Here is a 27,167-nt window from a genome sequence, read left to right on the forward strand (position 1 = left end):
GACAGAGCCATCTGTTCCTGACTATCAGTCCATTAAGCGTGAAAAATCCATGCATCTTCCACCACATTTCAACGGTGTCTGCCCCACCTCTGATAGGTGAATCTTCTGAAATGTTGTCTTATATTCATTTTTTCATTAATCAGAGACATTAATAAATCAGACTTCTTGAAGCCATTGATGACGTCACTCAATCGTTTCCTATGTTAATTCTCAGTGGTGCATTTGACGTTTCGAGTTGTATTTGTCACATGCACAAGTACAGTGAAATGCTTAACTTGCAAGACCTTCCCAACAGTGCAGTATTCAATATCAAGATATTACAACAACAAAAAACTGAGAAATAAGAAAGGAAAAATAAAAACAGGACAGTGTAAGCTACATACAGTGCCAGTACCAAATGTACATTGTGAAGGGATATTGGAGTAATTGAGGTAGATTTGTACATGTAGACAGGGTTGGGATAATTACTTGAAAAATCTAATCCATTTGTGATTAGTTACATGAAAAATAAAGTAATCAGTAACATACTTCTTTGGATTACTCAAAATAATAAACATAATTTGATTACATTTTGATTACTTTCATTTATAGCCTAACACCCAGACATATTTTAAAACGTTTAGAAACGTTAATCTAATATAGCATTTTTTTTATTTAGTAAGATGAGTATTTCCAAACTGGGGACTAGTGTGAGAGCATAGTCTAAAGATCCTGTAATTGTTCTATTCTATGTGTAAGAACATTTTCCAATGGTGGCACCAGCCCATGATTTGGTCACGTCACAATTACGCAATGAAAAAGGAGTAGCCTCATCATCTTATAAAGCCATTCAAAGTGTTCCATTAAGAAAGAAGTGTACTAGACCTGTGTTAAACTAGGTACAGTATTTTTTTTGTTGAATTTTTTATATATCAAGTTGAGTTCCTGAATTTAGATTTTTGGGTTCAGTAGAGATGAATTTGTCTACATCTTTTTGGGCTCTAATATCACAAATGCTAATTCATGTGGGACTGTCGGCGTGATCAGAATCTCCTAGTTCCCAGTGGGAAATTTCCCTTGAACGACCCTAAAGTCGGAAATACAAGTAAGAAAATCAGAGAAAAGGTTGTTACCCAAGTTGCCGAGTTGTGACGTTTCACCACTGACCTTTCACCTATTCAACCAAAATCTGTTTTTGACAATCACAAACCTTATCAATATGGAGAATGTAGCTAGTTTGACCATATGTCAATGTATAAATGACTTTATTATTAGCAATGTTAGCTTGCTTACCAAGCTAGACAAAATCTTAATGGTTGAAGAATTTTTCCGACTTTAAACGCACGTGAACACATTCATGACGGACTTCCAAGTTTCACATTTCCCACAAGCACATGTCACCCTAATTCACCACCTGAGGCAAGCTACAACTCTAATTGTAGCCTAATATTACTGATAGTTAGCCGTGTAATTAATGTCTAACAGTACATTTAATGTATAGGCATATGTTGTGGGTGGGTAAGACACTGTGAGTGTGTGTATATAGTCCTTGGTGGGGGTGGCCAGCTATTGACTATCTGTTTATAAGTCACATGGCTGAAAAGTGACTGGTAACCGGTGTCGTGTCTTTGGCTATGCCGGATTAAGTGTTATGACATGCTATTCTATGAAATCCTTTCTCTGTAATTAATATTACCTGATTGAGCTAATCATGTAAATTTAATTTAACTAGAAAGTCGGGGCACCACGAAATAATATTTATAGAGCAGTTATCTTCCGAAGAAACTCTTAAAGACCTAGTAATATTTTACATCAATAGCAGTCAATATTAATCATCACCTTATTTCAGTCTCATCTGAAAGTTGTAAATTCTTGGTTATCTTCACAAACCCTGGCTAACAAGTTGAATCAGCAATCCAAAATTGGGTTTAATTATTTATTTACTAAATACCTAACTAATCACACAGAATTACATATACACAGAATGCAAATTATGTCATACAGAAAACCTCCCTGGTGGATGGAAACTGTATGACGGCTGGTTACACAAAGAGAGCGGGTTGGGCTTGAATGAAAGAGCGGGAAGACTGAGGAACAAAGGGAGAAGCTAAGCTTTCGTAAATACAGTATCTTATGCATTCTAAATTACCGCCCATTTGGAAAAGGAAAATGCAATAAATATTTACTCTGAGCTGCGCTTCGGTAGGTTGGTCGTAGATGCTGGCCGTGTTGGCCAACAGAGATCTTCCTGTCCTCGGAAGAATGTCTCTGGTGGGAAATTGTATACGTTGTAGTATCTTCGTTGTGTGTTAGACTGGATACATCGTCCGTTCTTTCCTAGCCCACGTTTACAGCGGCCGCTGCTAACTCAACGGCTAGGAGGTATCACTTCTGTAGTGAATACGAGTTCAAAGTTCATACCATTCGCAACCAAAGCTCACGCTGAGGCTGGCTTAGTTCTGTTGTTGACATGTTAGTCCTTTTCAACGTATGGACCGTCGTCCTATCGTCCTCGAAACAGGAGGTTACATTTTCGTCAAGGGCTTATATAGTGGAGGGAGAGAAGGGTGTGTTTTCATAGTTTATAACCCATGTCTCTTCACAGGGGCAGGCCACTGACTGAGCAGAGCCCTAACCTTATGAAAACCCAAATATCTCATTTGGAAGCTAAAATGTCATTTAATCTTTTCACAGATAGTTTTATATTTAAATTACACAACAATTCCAAGTGAATCTGATAACTAGAATGTGTAGACTTTCCCAGATACAGTTTATGTCGTCCTGTCATTAGTCATAATGTCTCAGATGACAACCGAACTGACATCATATTCATTAAGTATCGACGCATATTTTCCACTGGTTGGATTACCGAAATATGGTTCCTTTCCCCCCACCGTTTGATGTTCCCAGACTCTCTATGTTTAACAAAGGCTATTCAAGAGTCCTTCAGTAGAGTCAAGAGAGAGAGGGGAGAAAGGTATTTATGGGGGGGTCATAAACCTTACCCACAGGCCAACGTCATGACACCGGAATAGATCAATATTTATGGTAATATAAAAAAATATATATTTTTTTTATTTATTTAACCTTTATTTAACTAGGCAAGTCAGTTAAGGACAAATTCTTATTTACAATGACGGCCTACCCCGGGCGACGCTGGGCCAATTGTGCTCCGCCCTATGGGACTCCCAATCACGGCCGGATAGGATTCAGCCTGGATTCGAACCAGGGACTGCAGTAATGCCTCTCACTAAGATGCAGTGCCTTAGACCGCTGCGCCCTCGGCAGCCTACTAATGGTAATACTTATGTCACGATCATTGTACCTTTGAAGAGGAAGAGTGGACCAAGGCGCAGCGTGAAGTGAATACATCTTCTCTTTAATGAAATGAAGACGAAACAAATACTTATAAAAACGAACAACAAACAGACGACCGTGAAGCTATTCCAACAAATAATGCTGACACTAAACACTACACAGACAATTACCCACAAAAGCCTACTGCCTAAAATATGGCTCCCAATCAGAGACAATGAATGACATTTGTCTCTGATTGAGAACCATTCAGGCAACCATAGACTTACCTAGACACCTACACTCAACACAAACCCATACACTCTACCAAAACCCCCTTTACCATACAACCACCCCAGACGAGACAACTATACACAAACATCCCCCCTGTCACACCCTGACCTAACCAAAATATTACAGAAAACAAAGATAACTAAGGCCAGGGCGTGACAATTTACATGTAAACAGGAGTAATAGTGACCAGTAGCAGGATAAATAGATACAGTGGGGCAAAAAAGTATTTAGTCAGCCACCAATTGTTCAAGTTCTCCCACTTAAAAAGATGAGAGAGGCCTGTAATTTTCATCATAGGTACACTTCAACTATGACAGACAAAATGAGAATTTTTTTTTCTGAAAATCACATTGTAGGATTTTTTATGAATTTATTTGCAAATTATGGTGGAAAATAAGTATTTGGTCAATAACAAAAGTTTATCTCAATACTTTGTTATATACCCTTTGTTGGCAATGACAGAGGTCAAACGTTTTCTGTAAGTCTTCACAAGGTTTTCACACACTGTTGCTGGTATTTTGGCCCATTCCTCCATGCAGATCTCCTCAAGAGCAGTGATGTTTTGGGGCTGTTGCTGGGCAACACGGACTTTCAACTCCCTCCAAAGATTCTCTATGGGGTTGAGATCTGGAGACTGGCTAGGCCACTCCAGGACCTTGAAATGCTTCTTACGAAGCCACTCCTTCGTTGCCCGGGCGGTGTGTTTGGGATCATTGTCATGCTGAAAGACTCAGCCACGTTTCATCTTCAATGCCCTTGCTGATGGAAGGAGGTTTTCACTCAAAATCTCACGATACATGGCCCCATTCATTCTTTCCTTTACACGGATCAGTCGTCCTGGTCCCTTTGCAGAAAAACAGCCCCAAAGCATGATGTTTCCACCCCCATGCTTCACAGTAGGTATGGTGTTCTTTGGATGCAACTCAGCATTCTTTGTCCTCCAAACACGACGAGTTGAGTTTTTACCAAAAAGTTATATTTTGGTTTCATCTGACCATATGACATTCTCCCAATCTTCTTCTGGATCATCCAAACGCTCTCTAGCAAACTTCAGACGGGCCTGGACATGTACTGGCTTAAGCAGGGGGACACGTCTGGCACTGCAGGATTTGAGTCCCTGGCGGCGTAGTGTGTTACTGATGGTAGGCTTTGTTACTTTGGTCCCAGCTCTCTGCAGGTCATTCACTAGGTCCCCCCGTGTGGTTCTGGGATTTTTGCTCACCGTTCTTGTGATCATTTTGACCCCACGGGGTGAGATATTACGTGGAGCCCCAGATCGAGGGAGATTATCAGTGGTCTTGTATGTCTTCCATTTCCTAATAATTGCTCCCACAGTTGATTTCTTCAAACCAAGCTGCTTACCTATTGCAGATTCAGTCTTCCCAGCCTGGTGCAGGTCTACAATTTTGTTTCTGGTGTCCTTTCGGCTCTTCGGCTGTGTAACGTCCTGACCAGAGTTATTATGTGTTTTGCTTGTTTAGTGTTGGTCAGGACGTGAGCTGGGTGGGAATTCTATGTTGTGTGTCTAGTTTGTCTGTTTCTATGTCCAGCCTAATATGGTTCTCAATCAGAGGCAGATGGTAATCGTTGTCCCTGATTGAGAATCATATATAGGAGGCTTGTTTTGTGTTGGGATTTGGTGGGTGTTTGTTTCCTGTCTCTGTGATTGTCTGCACCAGATAGGTCTGTGTCGGTTTTTGCACATTTGTTATTTTGTATTGTTGTTTGTAGTGTTTCACTTGTTCTTTATTAAACATGTTTAACACTAGCCGCGCTGCACTTTGGTCCTCTCCTTCACCCCTGGAAGAAAACCGTTACAGGCTGGCCATGGCAGAACACTGACATTCCTGTCTTGCAGTGGCAGACCACGTGTAACAACAGCTGCACAGGATACTGTTCGTTCATGCACAGAACGAACAGTATGGTTGGTGGCATTGTCATGCTGGAAGGTCATGTCAGGATGAGCCTGCAGGAAGGGTACCACATGAGGGAGGAGGATGTCTTCCCTGTAAAGTACAGAGTTGAGATTGTCAGTGAAGAGCACTTTTTGCCAGTCCTGTCTGGTCCAGTGACGGTGGGTTTGTGCCCATAGGCGACATTGTTGCCGTTGATGTCTGGTGACAGGCCTACAAGCCCTCAGTCCAGCCTATTGTGGACAGTCTGAGCACTGATGGAGGGATTGTGCGTTCCTGGTGTGACTCTGGCAGTTGTTGTTGCCATCCTGTACCCGTCCCACAGGTGTGATGTTCGGATGTACCGATCCTGTGCAGCTGTTGTTACACGTGGTCTGCCACTGCGAGGACGATCAGCTGTCTGTCCTGTCTCCCTGTAGTGCTGTCTTAGGCGTCTCACAGTATGGACATTGCAATTTATTGCCCTAGTCACATCTGCAGTCCTCATGCCTCCTTGCAGCATGCCTAAGGCACGTTCACGCAGATGAGCAGGGAACCTGGGCGTCTTTCTTTTGGTGTTTTTCAGAGTCAGTAGAAAGGCCTCTTTAGTGTCCTAAGTTTTCATAACTGTGACCTTAATTGCCTACCATCTGTAAGCTGTTAGTGTCTTAACGACCGTTCCACAGGTGCATGTTCATTCATTGTTTATGGTTCATTGAACAAGCCTTGGAAACAGTGTTTAAACCCTTTACAATGAAGATCTGTGAAGTTATTTGGATATTTACTAATTATCTTTGAAAGACAGGGTCCTGAAAAGGGGACATTTCTTTTTTTGCTGAGTTTATGTTGGTCTGTGGTGTGTAATGAGGAGTAAACAGACACTGCACTTGACACTTATTCCAGTTGCTAATAATCATGCACCCATTAAGAAAATGACTGTAAAAACTGTTAAATCCCCATGGATTGATGAGGAATTGAAAAAAGTGTATGGTTGAGAGGGATGAGGCAAAAGGAATGGCAAATAAGTCTGGCTGCACAACCAATTGGCAAACTTGTTGCAAATTCAGAAATCATGTGACTAAATAAAAATTAGAAACTACACTATGAAACAAAGAAGAATGATAGTAAAAAGCTTTGGAGCACCTTAAATGAATTTCCGGGGGAAAAAAAGGCAAACTCAGCTCCATCATTCATTGAAACAGATGGCTCATTCATCACAAAACCAACTGATATTGCCAACTACTTTTCATTGGCACGATATTGCCCCTCCTATTTGCCACATCTTCAATTTAAGCCTACTAGAAAGTGTGTGCCCTCGGGCTTGGAGGGAAGCAAAAGTCATTCCGCTACCTAAGAATAGTAAAGCCCCTTTTACTGGCTCAAATAGCCGACCAATTAGCCTGTTACCAACCTTTAGGAATTTTTTTTGCCGTTGAAAAAATGGTGTTTGACCAGATGCAATGCTATTTTACAATAAACAAATTGCCAACAAACTTTCAGCATGCTTATAGAGAAGGACATTCAACAAACACAGCACTTACAGAAATGACTGATGATTGGCTGAGAGAAATTGATGATGAAAAGATTGTGGGTGCTGTCTTGTTAGACTTCAGTGCAGCTTTTGACATTATTGATCATAGTCTGCTGCTGGCAAAACGTATGTGTTATGGCTTTACACCTCCTGCATATATTGTGGATAATGAGTTACCTTTCTAACAGAACACAGAGGGTGTTCTTTAATGGAAGCCTCTCCAACATAATCCAGGTAGAATCAGGAATTCCCCAAGGCAGCTGTCTAGGTCCATTACTTGTTTTTCAATCTTTACTAACGAAAGCCAGAGTGTCAATGTATGCGGATGACTCAACACTATACATGTGTCACGATCGTCATAATAAGCGGACCAAGGCGCAGCGGGATATGAGGACATCTTCTTTTATTAGAGATGACGAAACACGAAACGAACACTTTTACAAAACAAAACAACCGTGAAGCTACAAACGTAAGTGCATACACAAGCTATAAACGTTCAACATAGACAATTACCCACAAACACCTAAAGCCTATGGCTGCCTTAAATATGGCTCCCAATCAGAGACAACAATAAACAGCTGTCTCTGATTGAGAACCAAATCAGGCAACCATAGACTTTCCTAAACACCTACACTGAACACAACCCCATACATACTAAAAACCCCTTAAACAATACACACACCCTAAACTAGACAAAACACACAAACATCCCCCATGTCACACCCTGACCTAACTAAACTAATAAAGAAAATCAATATAACAGAGGCCAGGGTATGACAACATGTCAGCTACTACAGCGACTGAAATGACAGCAACACTTTACAAAGAGTTGCACTTAGTTTCAGAGTGGGTGGCAAGGAATAAGTTAGTCCTGAATATTTCTAAAACTAAAAGCGTTGTATTTGGGACAAATCATTCACTAAACCCTAAACGTTAACTATATATTGTAATAAATTATGTGGAAATTGAGCAGGTTGAGGTGCCTAAACTGCTTGGAGGTACCCTGGATTGTAAACTGTCATGGTCAAAACATATTGATAACACAGTAGCTAAGATGGGGAGAAGTATGTCCATGATAAGGTGCTGCTCTACCTTCTTGACAGCACTGTCAACAATGCAGGTCCTATATGCCCTAGTTTTGTCGCACCTGGACTACTGTTCAGTCGTGTGGTCAGGTGCCACAAAAAAGGACTTAGGAAAATTGCAATTGGTTCTGAACAGGGCAGTACTGCTGGTCCTTGGATGTACACAGAGAGCTAATATTAACAATATGCAGGTCAATCTCTCCTGGCTCAAAGCGGGGGAGAGATTGACTTCATCACTCCTTGTATTTACGAGAGGTATTGACATGTTGGATGCACCGAGCTGTCTGTTTGAACTACTGGCGCACAGCTCGGACACGCATGCATACCCCACAAGACATGCCACAAGACGTCTCTTCACAGTCCCATATTCCAGAACAGACTATGGAATGCGCACAGTACTGAATAGAGCCATGACTACATGGAACTCTATTCCACATCAAGTAACTGATACAAGCAGTAAAATTTGATTTTAAAAAAACTTTGGGGGGACTGTGAAGCAACACAAACATAGACACATGCATACACACAATAGCATACGCACTATGTACACATGGATTTTGTACTGTATATATGTGGTAGTGGTGGCGTAGGGGCCTGAGGGCACACAGTCTGTGAATGTATTGTAATGTTTTTAAAATTGTATAAACTTCCTTAATTTTGCTGGACCCCAGGTAGAGTAGCTGCTGCCTTGGCAGGAACTAATGGGGATCCTTAATAAACTTTGCACAGCCATTGAAGAGAAGTGGGACAACATTCCACAGGCCACAATAAACAGCCTGATCAACTTCAAATCACATTTTATTTGTCACATACACATGGTTAGCAAATGTTAATGTGAGTGTAGCGAAATGCTTGTGCTTCTAGTTCCGACAGAGCAGTAATATCTAACAAGTAATCTAACAACTTCACAACAACTGCATTATACACACAAGTGTAAAGGAATGAATATGTACATAAAAATATATGGATGAGCGATGGCCGAACGGCATAGGCAAGATGCAGTAGAGGGTATAGAGTACAGTATATACATATGAGATGAGTAGTGTAGGGTATGTAAACATTATATAAAGTGGCATTGTTTAAAGTGACTAGTGATACATTTTTTACATCCAATTTGTAATTAATAAAGTGGCTAGAGATTCAGTCAGTATGTTGGCAGCAGCCACTCAATGTTAGTGATGGATGTTTAACAGTCTGATGGCCTTGAGATAGAAGCTGTTTTTCAGTCTCTCGGTCCCAGCTTTGATGCACCTGTACTGACCTCGCCTTCTGGATGATAGCGGGGTGAACAGGCAGTGGCTCGGGTGGTTGTTGTCCTTGATGATCTTTTTGGCCTTCCTGTGACATTGGGTGGTGTAGGTGTCCTGGAGAGCAGGTAGTTTGTGGGCGGAGCAGTTGCCGTACCAGGCGGTGTTTTTGGTGACAAGCCAAATTTCTTCAGCCTCCTGAGGTTGAAGAGGTGGTGTTGCGCCTTCTTCACCACGCTGTCTGTGTGGGTGGACCATTTCAGTTTGTCCGTGATGTGTACGCCCGTGGAACTTAAAACTATCCACCTTCTCCACTACTGTCCCGTCGATGTGGATAGGGGGGGGGGGGGGGGGGGGGGCGGGGGTGCTCCCTCTGCTCCCTCTGCTGTTTCCTGAAGTCCATGATCATCGCCTTTGTTTTGTTGACGTTGAGTGTGAGGTTATTTTCCTGACACCACACTCCGAGGGCCCTCACCTCCTCCCTGTAGGCCGTCTCGTCGTTGTTGGTAATCAAGCCTACCACTGTAGTGTCATCTGCAAACTTGATGATTGAGTTGGAGGCGTGCATGGCCACACAGTCATTGGTGAACAGGGAGTACAGGAGAGGGCTGAGAACGCACCCTTGTGGGGCCCCAGTGTTGAGGATCAGCGGGGTGGAGATCTTGTTTCCTACCCTCAACACCTGGGGGCGGCCCGTCAGGAAGTCCAGGACCCAGTTGCACAGGGCGGGGTCGAGACCATGGGTCTCGAGCTTAATGACGAGTTTGGGGAGTACTAAGGTTTTAAATGCTGAGCTGTAGTCGATGAACAGCATTCTTACATAGGTATTCCTCTTGTCCAGATGGGTTAGGGCAGTGTGCAGTGTGAAGTGTGATTGCGATTGCGTTGTCTGTGGACCTATTGGGGCGGTAAGAAAATTGGAGTGGGTCTAGGGTGTCAGGTAGGGTGGAGGTGATATGGTCCTTGACTAGTCTCTCAAAGCACTTCATGATGACGGAGGTGAGTGCAACGGGGCGATAGTCATTTAGCTCAGTTACCTTAGCTTTCTTGGGAACTGGAACAATGGTGGCTCTCTTGAAGCATGTGGGAACAGCAGACTGGGATAAGGATTGATTGAATATATCCGTAAACACACCAGCCAGCTGGTCTGCGCATGCTCTGAGGACGCGGCTAGGAATGCCGTCTGGGCCGGCAGCCTTGTGAGGGTTAACACGTTTTAATGCTTTACTCACGTTGGCTGCAGTGAAGGAGTGCCCACAGGTTTTGGTAGCGGGCCGTGTCGTTGGCACTGTATTGTTTTACAGATGTACAACTTTATGCTAAGGAGATGTGTCAGAGGTGCATGAGGCAAATGGTGGTCAAAGGCAAATGGTGGTCACACCAGAGAGTGACTGGTTTTCTGATCTACGCCCCTACATGTTTTTGAAGTTATCTTTGACCAACAGACCCATATCTGTATTCCCAGTCATGTGACATCCATAGAATAGGGCCTATTAAATTTATTTTAATTGACTGATTTCTTTATATGAACTGTAACTCGGTAAAATCATTGAAATTGTTGCATGTTGCATATATATTTTTGTTCAGTATAGAATGAAGTATTGGTACCATGACTGTGTTAGAAAATAAATGGTATATCCACGATATTGGCCGCGAAGATCACTATACTCCCATTGATTATAAAGGCGCTGACAGATAGAGGACGGGGTGGCCTTTTCATTTTCTATGAAGCCTAGGTGGGGGCGAAATTCAAACCCAGGTGGCGTGGTCAGCGGTGAGCACCAGTGGAAGCCGATCAGCCTAGGTGGAAAGCTGTGTTGTTGACCAATCACAGTAGAAAACTGTGAAAAATGTGTAGTCTGTTTGGTGATACGTCAACACTTACGTCCAACAGCAGGACCAGCTAACTTGCCCGCTGGCTAGCTAGCAGGCTAACACTATCAGTTTACCGAGTCACGTTTAACAATACAAATCATTTGTTTTTGAGTAATAATTTCTGTTGTGTTAGGATTTATGTTTATGCACTATAGGCTGTTAGCATATTGATTGAAGGTGAATGATGTTTTGTTGCACACACACACACAATACAGAGGGGGGTAGGTGTGTAAAAACTGACCACCACAGGCCATAAAAGCTGTGGACAGTCTGGAGAGGGGAGGGGTGCATCTCTCTAGACCAGCCAGGAGTTTAGAATACTGGACAATACCATATTAGGAACTGTTTCAGTGAATGGTCGAGGGGGACACAAGATGGAGCTGCTCTACCCAACAACCAGATGTGGAGAAGGAAAACGCCAAGGGGCTTGGACAAGTTTGGGGCCCACAAAGGAGGAGCAAGAGTATGAACCATGCTAAACCTCTACTATGATAGGCCAACTGGACAAGTTGAGAATAAACTTGTCATAGTATAAAACTACTATTTTGAGTACATTCCACAGTTCTCTGATCTACCCTGCGCGGAGATCCAGTGAACCCGTATATACGAAAATTGCATTTACCATTTATCGTTTGAGTTTAATTAAAATATATTCGGTGACTATGAATCACATTTTGTCCTGATGCCAGATTTGAACTGACGCAAATCTCTTTCAGTTGCATGTAAGAACATTTTAATGAATGCTTATATCGATTCACTTTTTGCACGTTAGTAATGTTTATTGATTTTGTTCCTATGGTCACTGGCGGCTGTCGCCCTTGTATGTGAAGGCACTAGCCCCTTTGAGTAGAGGGACAAGTGGGGTACTTCGCGCCGGCAAGGTCCTCGCCGATATTCTGGTGGGTGTCTGAAAAGCTCTTAATGGGGATCCTGCTTTCTGAAAACATTGCTTGCAGTACCCCGGTCGGCCTTGAACTTGAAATCCTCATTGAGAGGGGGCAGTCGTTCACTAGCGCTCAGAGTTCAAATAAATTGTATGAAGTAAGTAAACGGGCCGTAACAGAGACTTGCCATATCAAGGATAATGTCTACTATGACCAATAGAGGTCAGTGAGTGATCAGATTAGCTATACAAGATTGGTAACCTAAAACAATCTCTCTCTCGTTGCTAGCTCCTCCTCTCTGGAGCCAAACTCCTCAGTGGGTAGTTCAGATGACAGTGAGATGGATTCACAAGGATCTGGTGTTACACATCAAAGGTATGGTCATAATAATTCACCCCATTGGACTTTTTCACATTTTCTTGTGTTACAATTTGGAACTAAAAGGGATTTAATAAGGATTGTTTAGTCACTGATCGACACAATATTTATAAACAAAATAATTAAAAAGATAATATTGAAATACATTGGTAAGATAAGTATTCACCCCTTTGGTTATCATGCTTAAATTAGTTCAGGAGTAAAATGTAATGTTTAGGTGGACAATAATGTTTTGCTGTTCTATTGTATTCTATCACGTGAATTGTACTAGACCAAAGTGTGACATATGTGTGGGGCGCATTCACAAAGCTGTGAAGTTCTGCAAGGATTGTAAGGTTGCATACTGTGAGGACCATGTTAGAGACCACTACAAGGTCCCAGGACTGATGAAACACACGTTAGTGGATGCCACTGACGACCACGGCCATGTTGAAATAGAAAGGACTTCAGCTCAGGTAGAGGGATTCATTCTTTCCCAGTTAGATTCTTAGTTGTGTTCTAGTTGATTTAGGATTGTAAAGTAACTGTATCAATTTAATAACAGACATTACTCTGATTTCCTCAGGTTGGCTTACGGAAAAAAAACCTTAGGCCTTCTCTGGATCCTCATACCCTCACTTCTGGGTCTGGGACGACTTTGGTATCATATGAGTCCCACAGTGGATGGTGTGTATAGTCACAACTGCATTTCCAATGTTTTGTTCTGCAGAGTTTGATTCCATATATTCTATAACATTTACTCATTGCATGCCCTGTGTCTCTGCAGGTAAGGTGAGACTTGACATGAGGATTGTTCTGCTGGGTAAGACTGGATCAGGGAAGAGTTCAACAGGAAACACCATCCTGGGGAGAGAGGCGTTTCGAGCAGAGGCTTCTCCAGTGTCTGTGACCACACAGTGTGAGAAACAAAATGTTGTTATCGGCCAGAATAGAATAACAGTGATTGACACCCCAGGTATCTTGGGCACGTTGTTGCAACCTGATGAAGTTATGGTTAAAACTGCTGAATGCATTAACACCACACCTCATGCCTTCCTATTGGTGACCAGGCTGGGGGAATTCACAGATGAGGACAGAAAGTCAGTTCAATGGATCCAGGAACATTTTGGAGAGGAGGCTTTAAAGTACACAATAGTTCTGTTCACTGGGGTAGACCAGCTAGAGGGGAAATCAGTAGAGACATTTATAAAGGGCAGCAGCCATCTACTACAAGTCATTAACAGTTGTGGGGACAGATACCATGTCTTTAACAACAAGGACAAAAAAGACCACTCTCAGGTCTCAGAGCTGCTAGAGAAGATAGAAGAATTACTGAATGAGTATAGGGGTTATCATCATGAGGCAGACTTGCTGACACAGGAAAGGGTTAGGGAAGAGGATATGAGGAAGAAGGAGAGGGCTCAGATAATACAAGAGGAGGGGATAAAGAGGGAAGCAGCAGTGAGAAATGTAAGAGAGGAGGAGGAGAAAAAGAGGGAGGCAGCAGAAAGAGAGATCAGAGAGGAGGAGGAGAAAAAGAGGGATGCAGCAGAAAGAGAGATCAGAGAGGAGGAGGAGAAAAAGAGGGATGCAGCAGAAAGAGAGATCAGAGAGGAGGAGGAGAAAAAGAGGTATGCAGCAGAAAGAGAGATCAGAGAGGAGGAGGAGAAAAAGAGGGATGCAGCAGAAAGAGAGATCAGAGAGGAGGAGGAGAAAAAGAGGGATGCAGCAGAAAGAGAGATCAGAGAGGAGGAGGAGAAAAAGAGGGATGCAGCAGAAAGAGAGATCAGAGAGGAGGAGGAGAAAAAGAGGGATGCAGCAGAAAGAGAGATCAGAGAGGAGGAGGAGAAAAAGAGGGATGCAGCAGAAAGAGAGATCAGAGAGGAGGAGGAGAAGAAGAGAAAGGAGCTAAATGATCTGGCATTGAAGGATGTTGAAAAATCGTCAGAGAAAATCTCAGATTCAGGCATGCTGTTTAAACTGACAATCCTTGTCACAATTGTCACTTTTATCATATTTTGCTTCTGTAAGTCTAATGTATATAAATAAGGAATAATATATGATATCAATACAGAAGGAACAAAAACTGGAGGAGGAAATTAGACGTATTAAAGAGGAATATGAAAAGGAAAATGATTTTTTTATTTTTTATTTAACCAGGCAAGTCAGTTAAGAACAAATTCTTATTTACAATGACGGCCTACCCCAGCCAAACCCGGACGACGCTGGGCCAATTGTTTGCTGGCCTATCTATGGGTCTCCCAATCACGGCCGGATGTGATGCAGCCTGGATTTGAACCAGGGACTGCAGTGACGCCTCTTGCACTAAGATGCAGCGCCTTAAAACTTTATAACACAATGGTGTCTTTTGAAAACCGGTTCATAAATCCAAAAGTCCTTAGAGAATGTGCCTATGTATATATTTATGTTGCCGTTAATGTATTTCAAGCCTATTTCACAGTGGCGACTTGTCATTCAGGGCAGGGGGGGCAGAGCCCCTCCTGTTTTAAACCCTACCCGTTTAGCAAAATTAATAAAATGGTTTTGTTTGTTTGTTGTTGCCTGTTTTGCATGTTATTTTGGCATTAATACGTGTCACATATCAGTTTGCAAACAATGTAAAAATAAATAATTGAGTTAATAAGTCTGCATACAAACATGGTCTCTTTTTTGCTTTCTTGAGTAAGGCAGCTCCAAAATGCATGTGTTTTGTGGTGGTGGGGCAGCCAGAGGAAAATACAGAGAGTAGGGGTTGGTAATGTTCTCTAGTTGCGGCGTGATTGGCTTAGTGTTCTGTCACTCATGGGGACACTATGTCACCGCAAAATTTACGGGGAGTGCTTGAAAATTCAAGCCCCTTCGGTGCTGCCATAGACTTACATTAGAAGTGCCCAAGGTCCAGGTCATTGGCCACAGATAAAATTGTCAAATCACGTTATATCTACCGTAGCTTTGATTGGACTGATCATGTCAATGTCATAGTTTCAAAATCTTAGCTAGCAAGCTAGACAAGCAGTCATCATGAATCAAGGTGAAAATCTACTGGCAAATCCTTTTCAATCCTTGTCATATGAAGTAAAATGATAGATAAAACGTATCAGTGCTTATCGGCCATTGGATATAAAAATTACACAACAAGTTGGAAATCGTTTATTTATTTTTTTACAATGAGTGGTTTGGAAGGAATCAGTGTTGCAAAGCAATCACTAGCCTGCTATTCAGTGGATTGGGTGTAAGCTCCAAGTCTGGGTTTAAGGGTCTCTTTTCCAAGCTTAAAAGGATAAACATTCACATGCAACACCATGGGCCAGAAAAGGTTCAATACAGCAGCAGTGAAATAGTTGTTTACATCTTTGTTAATTTACCATAAAACCATTTTTATTCTATGCGGATTGAAAAGGGGAAACTCTTGAGTTATTCCGTCAGCTCGAGGACAGGGAATAAGACTGCCGTGGTTCATACCATTCCATTTACCTCCATTCCAGCTGTTATTATGAGCCGTCCTCCCCTCACCAGCCTCCACTGTTGTACTTGTCCTCTGTATTTAGGGGATGTATCATTACTGTTGCTCCTATTGTGTCCTACCTAACCAGTGAACGTGTGGCTGTGACCGTTCTGTCAATGCCTGTCATCACTGTTTGACATCTTTTCCTGCAGATATAAACCAAGTCGACCTGAAGTGTGGGTGTCCGTGTGCCTTTCTCCGGGGTGGCTATATGAAGTTACATAGGCCTACAGTATATGTACTTTTTTAAACTGATTTAACTAAAATCAGTCAATCCAAACTGTGCAGCGGCCATTTGATGAATGGAAAGAGACATATGTTAAAAAACACCAAGTTTAATGACATTTGGAGATTGTCAAGTCAAGCCTTCAATACTGGGTAAGCCTACAAGGCTGTCCCCGACCCCAACAAATATTGTCGGAGAGTTGTCTCTTGTTTCGAACAATCAAATTTCAAAACGTGTATTTTTCCATATATAAAACAACCGATATGTTTAAATACAATCAACTATATGCACTGAGATTGTCTGATACTTTAAGCACACGCATTGATTAAATAATTAAGACACAAAAACGACTCGAGGGAGCCGACAGCAATTGATTTGGGCCTGGCTCGGACTTGTGGTGACAGCTAGTAGTGCCTATGTGATTGGTACATGTTGTCTCTCTCCTCCCTGCTGCAGCGACCAGGGACCATAGATAACGCAGCAACAGTGTTTATCGTGCTGTCCGTGGTGCTGAAGCTGCAACATAATTACACACATTTCTAGTTCCTTACTTGAAAAGTTATGCATGTTACCAAAATCCCTCATTTGTTTTGGAAAAACATCCCCTCAACACTTGCTCTCTTTACGTGACGCAAAAGCCTAAGTTACGGTATTAAGTCAGCTAAACAGGATGCGCTCTTAGGCCTACAGCTCGATGGTGGTTATACAAGGCTATTATACTAAGTCTACTAATGATAATGACATTACTTATTATAATGATGATCATAATAGTAATAATAACAATAAGGAGATCAAGAAAAATCAGGGTACAGGAGTTGCGTTCGCAGCGTATTATGTGTGACAAACAGGTGCTTTTAGATCATAACATTTCTGACTGTTTGGAAAAGTGTAAAAAAACACAAAATAAATTATAATACCTGAAAATCTGTTCTAACGAAAAACATTGTGAAGCATTTGTTACAGCATAGCAAAGATTAAAAACAGACAAAATTGTGAAATTGCTTTATCCAACATGTTGCATGAGGCTTATCGCTCACGCAATCAGTAGGATATTAAACAAACTCTCAGACAGACAACAGAAGCAGGATCTGTCATCTAGCTATCTATTTTTTCACCTTTATTTAACCTGGTAAGCTAGTTGAGAACAGGTTCTCATTTACAACTGCGACCTGGCCAAGATAAAGCAAAGCAGTGCGACAAACAACACACAACAACAAACAATCTATCTATCTTATCAAATGAGTGGTTTCAGCCACACCCATTGCTGACAGGTGTATAAAATCGAGCACACAGCCATGGAATCTCCATAGACAAACATTCACAGCAGAAAGGCCTTACTGAAAAGCTCAGCGCATTTCAACGTGGCACTGTCATATGATGCCACCTTTCCAACAAGTCAGTTCTTCATGGTTCGTGCTAGTGAAGGGAAATCTTAACACTACAGCATACAATGACATTCTAGACGATTCTGTGCTTACAACTTTGTGGCAACAGTTTGGGGAAGGCCCTTTCCTGTTTCAGCATGACAATGCCCCCGTGCACAAAGCGAGGTCCATACAGAAATGGTTTGTCGAGATCAGTGTGGTAGAACTTGACTGACCTGCACAGAGCCCTGACCTCAACCCCATTGAACACCTTTGGAACGCTGACTGCAAGCCAGGTCTAATCGCCCAACATCAGTCCCCGACCTCACTAATGCTTTTGTGGCTGAATGGAAGCAAGTCCCTGCAGCAATGTTCCAACATCTAGAGGAAAGCCTTCCCAGAAGTGTGGAGGCTGTTACAGCAGAAAAGGGGGGACCAACTCCATATTAATGCCCATGATTTTGGAATCAGATGTTCAATGAGCAGATGTCAACATACCTTTGGTCATGTAGTGTATATCCTATGGATGATTTATAAAGCCAGGCACATTTAACAGTTAGGTTATTGATTACAGACATAATTAAGTTGGTTTCCTCTCTCTTCACTTTTCTTAGACAATTAATAAGGCAAGGACTGTTTTCTCTTCTCACTCTGCTAGTGCCTCCGCTGCATTGTTCTCAACAACAATATGCTGGTTAACTTTGCTGTTGTACACATGGCGGTCTAGGAAAATGCAGCAATTTCCAGGAATTCAGAAACCCAGGGAATTTATTGAAAGTTCCAGTAATTTTACAACCCTAGTTGCACCATTTGTTCTTACATTAAATAACCATATACAATTTCATTAGCATATGTCTTAGAGAGTGATGGACTGTCATCCCCACAGCCTCTGCAAATAAATAGTCCACTGAGACAAGCACAAATCAGACTGGTGTCTTGTGCACCTTGAAAACTAAAGGTATTAACTAAAGAAACGTGTTGTTTAAAAAAACATTACTAGGCAAGTCAGTTGTTTACAATGACGAGTTCTTATTTACAATGACGGCCTACCCCGGCGACGCTGAATGTGCGCAGCCCTATGGGACTCCCAATCACGGCCAGATTTGATGCAGCCTGGATTCGAACCAGGTACTGCAGTGACGCCTCTTGCACTGAGATGCAGTGTCTTAGACCACTGCGCCTAATATTGTAGGTTACAATGGTGAGTAATATGCCACGGGCATATTATTTATAAATCGTATTTTTTAAACACGGGGGAGATGTGGGAAGCTAAAAGGCTAACTTGCTTGCTGTTTCTAGCCAGCTATAGCAAGCTGCTAGCGGAGTAACCTACAGCCTACTGGCAAGCACAAAACAAGGTCATGTAAATGAAAACTAAACTTTCATGTTGCTATTTGTGAGTCAAGAAATGTATGGACTTGCGAGGTATCATGTTACAAAAGGCGTGCGCAGCTCCAAAAATCGGACTCTACCCAAGCGCACGCACGTAGATATATGCACGTGAAGCTTGTACTGTAGCTTCACGTGGATATTGCTGAATGAAGCGACCACACCTGTAAAATCCATGCCCAAGAGCACACGGGCACACACCCCGCTAGAAGTGGGGAGAACCTGGACTCGCCCATAATTTATAGAATCAGGTCAGATCAGGTGTCTGAGGTCAGCATTCCCATGCATAACACTGATGATCATTCCAAGCCTAAATGAGAGGCTAATGGTGTATTGTTGAGGACATGGGATAACCTCGCTAACAGCAGAACATGTAAACATTTCTGAAACCACATTGAAACATTGTGGGGTGTTTCATCCAGCCATGCCTGCAGAGCAGCTGCATAGGCCCTGGGCTATTTTTATTTCAAAAATAAAAATGTGGAACTATGCAGACTCCTGGATCAGCAGGTAAGCTGAATGACTGTTTTATTAAGCCAGTGTGTTAAGTTGGGGCGACAGGTAGCCTAGCAGTTAAGAGCTTTGAGCCAATAACCAAAAGGTTGCTGATTCGAGACTACTAGGTGAAAAATGTGCCCTTGAGCAAGGCACTTAACCCTGATTGCTATTGTAAGTCGGTCTGGATAAGAGCCTCTGTTACTAAAATGAGGAATTCGTTTTTACGGGTTCAAGCATCGAAGCTTGGTGAATCTGTTTAATATTTCCTCCAAAATGTCTTAAAATGTATGGATTTACATTGATATGATAACTGCGTGTGAGAATCAGTCAGAAAGTTGCAATGTCTGTGTAAACCTTAAATAGCAGTCAGGGGTTCCCCAGAGTTCTGTTTTAGGACTACTCATTAGTCGATATGCTGTAAATGACCTCAGTTCTTACAATGGTCATTTTTACATTCATTTCAGATGACTGCATAATGAATGAGTAGCGTTGTATATTAGATTTTATTGGTGAGAGTTGTTCATTGATTAATCGTTAGAAGTGTTTTTATATATTTTTTAAGATTGAAAAGATGGTGTTTAGAGAAATATAAGATATATGCACTTTTATGTAGAATTAACAATGTGAATGGTAAAGTGGGGGGTTAAGGCCTCTTGGTAAATCTCTAGCCCCTTATACCACCCACCACTGCAACCTGTATGCTCTAGTCGGCTGGCCCTCGCTACATATTAGTCACCAGACCCACTGGCTCCAGGTCATCTATAAGTCTATGCTAGGTAAAGCTCTGCCTTATCTCAGCTCACTGGTCACGATAACAACACCCACCCGTAGCACGCACTCCAGCCGGTATATCTCACTGGTCATCCCCAAAGCCAACACCTCCTTTGGCTGCCTTTCCTTCCACTTCTCTGCTGCCAATGACTGGAACGAATTGCAAAAATCGCTGAAGCTGTAGACTTATATTTCCCTCACTAACTTTAAACATCAGCTATCTGAGAAGCTAACCGATCGCTGCAGCTGTACATAGCCCATCTGTAAATAGCCCACCCAATCTACCTACCTCATCCCCATATTGTTTTTATTTACATTTCTGCTCTTTTGCACACCAGTATTTCTACTTGCACATCATCATCTGCTCATCTATCACTCCAGTGTTAATTTGCTGAACTGTAATTACTTTGCTACTATGGCCTATTTATTGCCTTACCTCCTCATGCCATTTGCACACACTGTATATAGACTTTCTTTCTTTTTTCTATTGTGTTATTGACTGTACGCTTGTTTATTCCATGTGTAACTCTGTGTTGTTTGTGTCACACTGCTTTGCTTTATCTTGGCCAGGTCACAGTTGTAAATGAGAACTTGTTCTCAACGAGCTACCCTGGTTAAATAAAGGTTAAATTAAAAAAATAATAAATGATGCTGTTGTTCAAATGCACAGATCGCTTAATATTGTGTATATTCCCAAAGAAACGACCTGTAGTTTGACATCTTGGCTTAATATTTCTGCTGCTTTCCTCCACCTTCCAGGGTTCTCAACCAATCAGAGACCTTCACTGCACACATGCACACACCAAAGACGGTTTAGAATATACTGTCTTTGCACATACTTCACAAAGAACACAGGAAATAACATTTCCTGCTCTAATTGTTTCAGTTTCTGACAACGGCTATAGCCTACACAGCAGGGTAATTCAACATTCACAAGACTTGTAAGGTATTTACATAAGTTAAATAATGCAGTACAATCATACTGTATGTTAGTCTTTCTTAGCCTATAGGTTTCTCTTATTTGTTAGATGAATTGGTTATATTAATAGCAGTTTACCAAACAATAATGCCTGGGGCAGAATCTACGCTTACTGGACCTTGCTTTAACTGGTTGAATTTGTCTTTAACCAAACAAATTACTGCAAATCATCTGTTTTCTTTGACAAACTCCAGTAGTAAGGTTTATTTGAAATACATTCATAGTTTTCTTAGTTCCTCACGCAGGAGGGTTAATTTGTGTGTGCCCCTTTAAGAGCGTCCCGCGAATCTGTGCCAGAAACAAAAACAATTTAACTATGGTAAAATAGGTCTTTAGTTTTGAACGGTTTGGTGTACCAAGGAGCGGTTTTCTGCATTGCAAAGGTGCAACCACGGACACAAAGCCATGCTCCGTCTGCTTCTACGGAGTGGCTGCGGTTCTAGATTTTCTGGAACCTGACTTGCCATCGTCATTTAAAATATGAATATGTAAAAACTGTGAGAAAAAGCATATTTTATCAATTTTGAACTCAGGCTGTAACACAACAGCTTCTGAAATAAGTCAAGTGGTCTTTACATTTTAGTCACTTAGCAGATACACTTATCCAGATCAACTTACAGTTGTGAATATATACATTTTCGTACAGGTGCCTCGTGGGAATGAAACCCACAACCCGTAAATTGGCCAAAAGGGAATTGTGGACAGCTCTTTTGACAATGCCTCTTTTTTTACAATGCCTTAATAATTGTTTTACTACCCTACAATACTTGGTAAACTAAATTAGATTGTTTATTTCAGTTGTTCTACCCTTAAATATTTTGGTGTGTTCTTTGTGCATTTACATCCCACAGTTACATTGTAAAATGGCTTCTTCCTTGAAACGACGCAAAACGTGCTTGATGCTAAAAGTGAATATATAGGAAATGGAGGCTCTGCAGAGGAAGCACAAAAAAAACGCCATACCTTGATGATAACGATACCTCAGATGGAATAAGGTGATCTATATTTAATAATATGTTAATTTATTATGGTATTGTGGATTTTTGTAGCACTCTTGAGTCACTGTTTGCTATTTGTGTTTTTAAAATTGTCAAACTACTTAAAGGGCAATGCCACCAGTTTTCAACCTCATTTTCATTATTTCCAGCACAATACCAGTGTCAACATATGTGAAAAGTTATTAAGTTAAAAGGTTGACATCATTGCTGCAGGTTGGATGGAGGTACACCACCACCACCAGCCTGTACCTTTGACACCAGACAGGATGGGTCCATGGACTCATGCTGTTCAGGCCAAATCCTGACTCTACCATCAGCATGACAAAACAGGAACCGTGATTCGTTGGACCAGGCAATGTTTTTCCACTCCTCAATTGTCCAGTGTTGTTGATCGCGTGCCCACTGGAGCCACTTCTTCTTGTTTTTAGCTGATAGGAGTGGAACCCAGTGTGGTCGTCTGCTGCAATAGCCCATTTGTGACGAGGATTGACAAGTTGTGCGTTCCGAGATGCCGTTCTGCACACAACTGTTGTACTGCGCCGTTGTTTGTCAGTTTGTGGCCCACCTTTTTGCTTGTGCGATTCTTGCCGTTCTCCGTCGACCTCTCATCAACGAGCTGTTTTCACCCACAGGACTGCCGCTTACTGGATGTTTTTTGTTTGTCACACCATTCTCGCTAAACCCTAGACACTGTCAAGCGTGAATGCTCAGGAGGGCGGCCGTTTCTGAAATACTGGACCCGGTGCTCCTGGCACCGACGATCATACCAAGCTCAGTCGCTTATGTCACTGGTTTTGCACATTCTAACGTTCAATCGAACAGTAACTAGGAGCGATCCATTTTTGTGAACAGGTTGGTGTACCTAATAAACTGGCCGGTGAGTGTATGTAGACATTGTTTTGGTGCTGGAGATGATGAATGAGGTTGAAAAGTGGCGGAATTTCCCTTTAAAGTCTTTACAACCCCCTGAAGGGTGATAGATCGAGCAGCGTTCTTCTATAGGGGGTTATTAACAACAAAAAGTTAAGCTTAGTTGGAGATGAAAATGTTTTACTGTGTTTGTATCAGGGAAGAACAGACAGAGCCATCTGTTCCTGACTATCAGTCCATTAAGCGTGAAAAATCCATGCATCTTCCACCACATTTCAACGGTGTCTGCCCCACCTCTGATAGGTGAATCTTCTGAAATGTTGTCTTATATTCATTTTTTCATTAATCAGAGACATTAATAAATCAGACTTCTTGAAGCCATTGATGACGTCACTCAATCGTTTCCTATGTTAATTCTCAGTGGTGCATTTGACGTTTCGAGTTGTATTTGTCACATGCACAAGTACAGTGAAATGCTTAACTTGCAAGACCTTCCCAACAGTGCAGTATTCAATATCAAGATATTACAACAACAAAAAACTGAGAAATAAGAAAGGAAAAATAAAAACAGGACAGTGTAAGCTACATACAGTGCCAGTACCAAATGTACATTGTGAAGGGATATTGGAGTAATTGAGGTAGATTTGTACATGTAGACAGGGTTGGGATAATTACTTGAAAAATCTAATCCATTTGTGATTAGTTACATGAAAAATAAAGTAATCAGTAACATACTTCTTTGGATTACTCAAAATAATAAACATAATTTGATTACATTTTGATTACTTTCATTTATAGCCTAACACCCAGACATATTTTAAAACGTTTAGAAACGTTAATCTAATATAGCATTTTTTTTATTTAGTAAGATGAGTATTTCCAAACTGGGGACTAGTGTGAGAGCATAGTCTAAAGATCCTGTAATTGTTCTATTCTATGTGTAAGAACATTTTCCAATGGTGGCACCAGCCCATGATTTGGTCACGTCACAATTACGCAATGAAAAAGGAGTAGCCTCATCATCTTATAAAGCCATTCAAAGTGTTCCATTAAGAAAGAAGTGTACTAGACCTGTGTTAAACTAGGTACAGTATTTTTTTTGTTGAATTTTTTATATATCAAGTTGAGTTCCTGAATTTAGATTTTTGGGTTCAGTAGAGATGAATTTGTCTACATCTTTTTGGGCTCTAATATCACAAATGCTAATTCATGTGGGACTGTCGGCGTGATCAGAATCTCCTAGTTCCCAGTGGGAAATTTCCCTTGAACGACCCTAAAGTCGGAAATACAAGTAAGAAAATCAGAGAAAAGGTTGTTACCCAAGTTGCCGAGTTGTGACGTTTCACCACTGACCTTTCACCTATTCAACCAAAATCTGTTTTTGACAATCACAAACCTTATCAATATGGAGAATGTAGCTAGTTTGACCATATGTCAATGTATAAATGACTTTATTATTAGCAATGTTAGCTTGCTTACCAAGCTAGACAAAATCTTAATGGTTGAAGAATTTTTCCGACTTTAAACGCACGTGAACACATTCATGACGGACTTCCAAGTTTCACATTTCCCACAAGCACATGTCACCCTAATTCACCACCTGAGGCAAGCTACAACTCTAATTGTAGCCTAATATTACTGATAGTTAGCCGTGTAATTAATGTCTAACAGTACATTTAATGTATAGGCATATGTTGTGGGTGGGTAAGACACTGTGAGTGTGTGTATATAGTCCTTGGTGGGGGTGGCCAGCTATTGACTATCTGTTTATAAGTCACATGGCTGAAAAGTGACTGGTAACCGGTGTCGTGTCTTTGGCTATGCCGGATTAAGTGTTATGACATGCTATTCTATGAAATCCTTTCTCTGTAATTAATATTACCTGATTGAGCTAATCATGTAAATTTAATTTAACTAGAAAGTCGGGGCACCACGAAATAATATTTATAGAGCAGTTATCTTCCGAAGAAACTCTTAAAGACCTAGTAATATTTTACATCAATAGCAGTCAATATTAATCATCACCTTATTTCAGTCTCATCTGAAAGTTGTAAATTCTTGGTTATCTTCACAAACCCTGGCTAACAAGTTGAATCAGCAATCCAAAATTGGGTTTAATTATTTATTTACTAAATACCTAACTAATCACACAGAATTACATATACACAGAATGCAAATTATGTCATACAGAAAACCTCCCTGGTGGATGGAAACTGTATGACGGCTGGTTACACAAAGAGAGCGGGTTGGGCTTGAATGAAAGAGCGGGAAGACTGAGGAACAAAGGGAGAAGCTAAGCTTTCGTAAATACAGTATCTTATGCATTCTAAATTACCGCCCATTTGGAAAAGGAAAATGCAATAAATATTTACTCTGAGCTGCGCTTCGGTAGGTTGGTCGTAGATGCTGGCCGTGTTGGCCAACAGAGATCTTCCTGTCCTCGGAAGAATGTCTCTGGTGGGAAATTGTATACGTTGTAGTATCTTCGTTGTGTGTTAGACTGGATACATCGTCCGTTCTTTCCTAGCCCACGTTTACAGCGGCCGCTGCTAACTCAACGGCTAGGAGGTATCACTTCTGTAGTGAATACGAGTTCAAAGTTCATACCATTCGCAACCAAAGCTCACGCTGAGGCTGGCTTAGTTCTGTTGTTGACATGTTAGTCCTTTTCAACGTATGGACCGTCGTCCTATCGTCCTCGAAACAGGAGGTTACATTTTCGTCAAGGGCTTATATAGTGGAGGGAGAGAAGGGTGTGTTTTCATAGTTTATAACCCATGTCTCTTCACAGGGGCAGGCCACTGACTGAGCAGAGCCCTAACCTTATGAAAACCCAAATATCTCATTTGGAAGCTAAAATGTCATTTAATCTTTTCACAGATAGTTTTATATTTAAATTACACAACAATTCCAAGTGAATCTGATAACTAGAATGTGTAGACTTTCCCAGATACAGTTTATGTCGTCCTGTCATTAGTCATAATGTCTCAGATGACAACCGAACTGACATCATATTCATTAAGTATCGACGCATATTTTCCACTGGTTGGATTACCGAAATATGGTTCCTTTCCCCCCACCGTTTGATGTTCCCAGACTCTCTATGTTTAACAAAGGCTATTCAAGAGTCCTTCAGTAGAGTCAAGAGAGAGAGGGGAGAAAGGTATTTATGGGGGGGTCATAAACCTTACCCACAGGCCAACGTCATGACACCGGAATAGATCAATATTTATGGTAATATAAAAAAATATATATTTTTTTTATTTATTTAACCTTTATTTAACTAGGCAAGTCAGTTAAGGACAAATTCTTATTTACAATGACGGCCTACCCCGGGCGACGCTGGGCCAATTGTGCTCCGCCCTATGGGACTCCCAATCACGGCCGGATAGGATTCAGCCTGGATTCGAACCAGGGACTGCAGTAATGCCTCTCACTAAGATGCAGTGCCTTAGACCGCTGCGCCCTCGGCAGCCTACTAATGGTAATACTTATGTCACGATCATTGTACCTTTGAAGAGGAAGAGTGGACCAAGGCGCAGCGTGAAGTGAATACATCTTCTCTTTAATGAAATGAAGACGAAACAAATACTTATAAAAACGAACAACAAACAGACGACCGTGAAGCTATTCCAACAAATAATGCTGACACTAAACACTACACAGACAATTACCCACAAAAGCCTACTGCCTAAAATATGGCTCCCAATCAGAGACAATGAATGACATTTGTCTCTGATTGAGAACCATTCAGGCAACCATAGACTTACCTAGACACCTACACTCAACACAAACCCATACACTCTACCAAAACCCCCTTTACCATACAACCACCCCAGACGAGACAACTATACACAAACATCCCCCCTGTCACACCCTGACCTAACCAAAATATTACAGAAAACAAAGATAACTAAGGCCAGGGCGTGACAATTTACATGTAAACAGGAGTAATAGTGACCAGTAGCAGGATAAATAGATACAGTGGGGCAAAAAAGTATTTAGTCAGCCACCAATTGTTCAAGTTCTCCCACTTAAAAAGATGAGAGAGGCCTGTAATTTTCATCATAGGTACACTTCAACTATGACAGACAAAATGAGAATTTTTTTTTCTGAAAATCACATTGTA

At 41.5% G+C, this 27,167-nt stretch overlaps 1 pseudogene; it reads left to right on the plus strand.

Annotated features, from left to right (window-relative positions):
* Nucleotides 1-27,167, plus strand: part of LOC120023211 — a 66,927-nt pseudogene that overhangs the window by 30,098 nt on the left and 9,662 nt on the right.

Source organism: Salvelinus namaycush, chromosome 2, assembly GCF_016432855.1.
Source record: "Salvelinus namaycush isolate Seneca chromosome 2, SaNama_1.0, whole genome shotgun sequence".
Taxonomy (NCBI): Eukaryota; Metazoa; Chordata; class Actinopteri; order Salmoniformes; family Salmonidae; genus Salvelinus; species Salvelinus namaycush.